This window comes from Crocuta crocuta, unplaced genomic scaffold (genome assembly GCF_008692635.1).
Source record: "Crocuta crocuta isolate KB4526 unplaced genomic scaffold, BGI_CrCroc_1.0 scaffold610, whole genome shotgun sequence".
Lineage (NCBI taxonomy): Eukaryota > Metazoa > Chordata > Mammalia > Carnivora > Hyaenidae > Crocuta > Crocuta crocuta.
In genome coordinates, this window is record NW_027527456.1 from 1,019,217 (window position 1) to 1,024,065 (window position 4,849).

The window sequence follows — 4,849 nt, forward strand, 5'->3', positions numbered from 1 at the left end:
TTCCTAAACACCAAATTGGCCACCCACTGAAGGGGTCCTGCCTGGGAAGGCAGCCCCGCCCACAGGGAAGCTCCGAGAATGTCCCGGTCAAACGCAGCCCTGACCTCAAGAGGGGGACATTCAGGACTTGGACGTGGATGGGCTTTAAAAAACTGTTTCACCTTGGGGTGCCTGGTTGAGAGTCTGACGCTTGATTTCGGCGCTGACAGCAAGGGACCTGCTTGGGATGCTCTCTCTCCCTCTCTCTTTGCCCCTCCCTCGTACTCTCTTGCAAAATAAATAAAACATTCCCCTTTCTGTNTCTGTGTTTAAGAAAGAGGATTTCCTTTCAGTGACATTTATACATAATCCGTTTGGGGCACAGTATCCTGAATAAAGAGAGAATGACTTTCAAAACGCTTTGTTGGAGGGAGGGGGGGCACCTGGCTGGCTCAGTCGGTAGAGCATAGGGCTCTTGGTCTCAGGGTTGTGAGTTCGAGCCCCATGTCAAGTGTGGAGATGACTTAAAAATAAAATCTTATGGGGCGCCTGGGTGGCTCAGTCAGTTAAGCATCTGACTTCGGCTNTGGTTCGCGAGTTTGAGCCCCACATTGGGCTTCCTGTTGTCAGTTCAGAAGCCTGCTTTAGATGCTCTGTCTTCCTGTCTTCCCCTCCCTAGCTTGTGTTCTCTCTCTCCATCTCCTTCTCTCAAAAAAAAAAAAAGAAAAGAAAAACAAAACCAAAAAATAGACAAAAAATAANTTTTAAGTTTATTTATTTATTTTGAGAGAGAGAGAGAGAGCATGGGAGAGAGAGAGAGTCCCAAGCAGCCTCCATCCACACTGTCAGCACAGAGCCGATGCAGGCTCGAACTCAGGAACCGTGAGATCACAGCCCTAGCCAAAACCAAGAGTTCGGTGCCTCACCGACTCAACCACCCAGGTGCCCCAAGACCAAGGCCTCTTAAATGCCTACAGGAAGTGAACTTTTGGGGCTTCCCAAGGGCAGAAATCAAAGGGAGGCAGCTGCAAAGGACAGGCCGGCACAGCAGTCTGCTTGCAACAGCAGTGGGCCGCGGGCACAATGATGGATTATTAGGTAACAAGCTGGACACAACAGAGCATTTGAAGGAATGGGAGAGGGTGCTCAATGGGGCCACGAATAACGGAAGAGGTTTTTCCCTTTCCATATTAACACCCTACAGCTGCTTAGAGCCTCAGTGCTCCAAGTGCCTTTGCATAAATTGCTGTGGCCCACGGGTTCACTGCTCATCAACAGCCCTTCAGTCCATCTCTGGATCTTGTTCTAGTGGGAATGGCCCCGCCCCAGGCGATGACCCATGATCAGTGCAGGTCTCGCCGTGGTTCTCAATGTTGGCTGCACAGCACAATCACCGGGGAGCTTGTAAAACACCCCCGTGCCTGGACCCCACCCCAGACCAATGAAATCAGAATCGTTGGGAGTGGAGTTCTGGTACCGACATTTGAAAAAAAAAACAAACAAAGAAAGAAATAAACAAAGCTCCTCAGGTGAATGTCACGTTCAGCCAGGGCTGAGAACCCCGGGTCTGAGCCAATCACCAGCGCCCCCCCTCCCCGCTTTTCCCAATTATCACCAAGTGCTAGCCAGTGAGAAGTAAAAGGAAGTGGGCTGGGGTGGGGGTGGGGGATGTTCTGGGAAGGTTTTAGAACTGGATCGAAGGAGAGACAGGCGAGGGAACACTCCTCCACCCCTTCCTTACCCGCTAACCAGCTTCCTTCCTTCCTGCGTTTTAACAGCGCTGCTGCGTACTTATCTGAGGAAGTGATGCTCGTGGCCGAGGCAATGATCTTGTAGCCTTATCCTTGGGAGGATAAGCTGGTGAGTGAAAGCCGAGAAGGTGGAAAAGACAGAAGGGTCCTTGGTGTCTTGGGTTGACGGTGCTCTGGTCCCCACCCAGCCCTGGCAAAAAGTGCACTCCCTCGCTCCCTGCCAGAATCTGGCTGTCCGGGATGGACCATCTAGAAGTTACCGGGGTGAACTGATGTGTAGCCCCCACCCCCTTCACTGCTGAGCCAGGGGTGTCACCAGCTCGACCCCAAGGCCTGACCTCTACTGCCACCTGCATGTGCTCACTGGCCTTTGTCCCACATTTTTCCTTAAGCTCTTCCTTCCAGCTTCTTCTCTCTTAGGCACAAGGAAGCCAAAACCACCCCTCTAACAATAGCGACTGCCCAGAAAGCTCTCCATCTGGGCCAGTCCACCCGGACCAGTTTGAGCATAACCCCTCCCCACTCACACCTGTGGACCCTGGCGTGACCGCTAGAATGACCTCCAACTACCAACTACCTGTACGTCGTCCTAATACTAACGCCTCCTCCCAAGGAGGGGCGCAAGCCTCATTTACATAACATACAATGCACGGACAGGCAGGTTTCCTTAAAGCGCATGTGCGCACGGTTCCACCCCCGCCCCCACCCTAGAGATGATGCTAAGGCTCCCCNNNTCCCCCTATCTAAATATTCGTCCTGACCCTAAATAAAAGGAACCCCTTCACCCTGCCTTGGGGAGTCATGGCTTTGGGAGTTATTCCCACGGGCTCCTTATTCGATGCAAATAAAGTTTCCTTTGTGCAGCAACTCCACCCGCCGCGTCTGGGACTCGGCAAGGAGCAAACTCCCGTCGGTTCTTGGTTGAGTCACAGGGCACGCTATGAGGTCCCATGTGAAGGACAGCCAGGGGGAAGGTGGCTGAATAGGTGCTGTGGGCAGCTCAGGGACATTTTATGGATTTGGCCGGTGGCTGGAACTCACTAACAATAGAGCTAAGTGCTTTCCCACCCCAGCCTAGCCTCTTAGCCTGGCCGGGGTGCCTAAGGGACCCAGGGGACGCTAAGGGACCCAGGTAAGGAGAGGTTCTGAGCTCTGGGGTCCAACACTAATGCTGGTGCTCCACCCTCGCCAGCCTTGCTGTGCTTTGGGCAGGTTACCTGGCTTCTCTGAGTCCCGGATTAGTCATCTGTACAACTGATAACAGACCAAAGCAATGACACGTGTACAATGCTTTAGCTCGATGCATGACATGTGACGATCCGTCCCCTTCCCTAAAGTAGGGTGTGATGGTTTTTTGGAAAGTCCTGGTCAGCAATGTTATCTTTCTAGGAACCAGGAATACATGCATTTTCATAAATCCACTGCTTGGGGGTGACACGGGGGTGGCCGATAATTCCAGCAGAAGGGTGGGGGAAAGGGCTCAGTCACTAAAGTACAGAAGAGCCTAAAGCTAGCCCCCAGAGGTCCCTGCAGGCTTGCAAAGGAAGCTTCACTGGCCTTCCAAACAGCAGCACCAAACAGTCTTGCTCCACAGTCACTGGTACCAACACGGATTCTAACTTCCTGGAGGACGAAGATGATACACTCCATCCTCCTCTCTATTCTCTTTCTTACCTTGCCCCAGCCAGAGCTGAATAAATGCTGGTAAAAATGAAAACAATAAAGGTTTCTGGGAGATGGTTCTTTTGTTTAAGTTTATTTATTTTGAGAGAGAGAGAGAGCATGCGAGCCAGGAAGGGGCAGGGGGAGAGAGAGAGAGAAAGAGGGAGAATCCCAAGCAGGCTCTGAGCTGTCAGCACAGATCCCAATGTGGGGCTCGAACCCATGAACTGTGAGATCGTGACCTGAGCCATCATTAACCGACTGAGCTACCCAGACGCGCCCCCCCCCGTTCTTAAGGTCATAAAATGCTGCAGAATTCGTCCTGTGAGAGGCTCCCTTCCCTCAGGCCTGTGGGAGAGGGTGAGGGGCTGGTTCATTACTTACATCTGCAAAAACAGGATTAGCAGATGAAAGGATGTTTTTGTTAAGATGGGACAAGCCACCCTGGGCCTTACCTTCCTCTGCTCTGGAAATCCGGAAAGAACACAGACTTCCTAGCAATTACAGAAACTGACTAAGAAAACCACTTGATTGCTGAGAGCAAAATCAGTCCGCTTCGGAGAGCACTCTGCCACCCTGGCCTATTACAGAACAACAAACTTCATCTTCATTAACATCTTCCACTGAGTCCTCAGAGCCTCATCCCGGGGGGAATACTGAATTACACTATAAAGTAATGAATGGAAACTGAAGTCACTTCCGCCAGCCCCGCTGGCTTTTCCTCCTCCTCCGGACTGCCCAGTGCAGAAGGCTGCAGCCTCCCTAGGCACAGTCACACAAAGTTTGGGGAAACACGTTTCCATACCACTAACTAGACCCCTAAGGTCAGCATCATGCAGAACCAACTCTTCCCTCGGCCCAAAGAGGGACGGGCACTGAACACACTTTGAGGTCATTTACGAGGCATCTAAGCATCTTCGGATACAAGCTTTATATAAAAAGAACAAAAACTTGAGGGTGGGGGCTGTCTTTTCACGGTCGAAGCCGCTACTGTCCCTCTAAAAGGTTCCATCTCTCGAAGGGACGAGGCAGAGTGCGGGAAGCCCGGCCCCAAGGTCTTGTCGGCACTAGAGGAAGCTGACCAGGCAGCTTTTGTGACCTGATGTGAATGGGATATGGTCAAATATCCTGCAAACGCCAGCCTTTGGGGGAGGGGCAGGGAGATCCTATAGGAGCCAGGGGAAAGCGAAGTCCATTCTCTGGCGACCATACCAGAGCCTGAGACACACACACGTGCCAAAACTGTTTCAAGAAGGGCCATTGTGCACCTGTATGCTTGGTAACTTAGAAGGAAGGCCCTGGAGCTGACCATTCGAGAGACAGAGGCAAAGAATAAGTATGAAACAGATTAGGGGTAAGGAGAAGAGTCCATAATTGGCACCAAACCCTGCTTTGGGCTTTCCCCGTGCCTGCAAACGTGGTTGCGAAGTTTCCCCACAGGACAGATTGGTGTCAAG

At 51.8% G+C, this 4,849-nt stretch overlaps 1 long non-coding RNA gene across 1 annotated transcript in view; it reads right to left on the minus strand.

Annotated features, from left to right (window-relative positions):
- LOC144230772 (uncharacterized) overlaps positions 1-4,849 on the minus strand; it is a 20,993-nt gene that overhangs the window by 15,633 nt on the left and 511 nt on the right. The window lies entirely within an intron of this gene.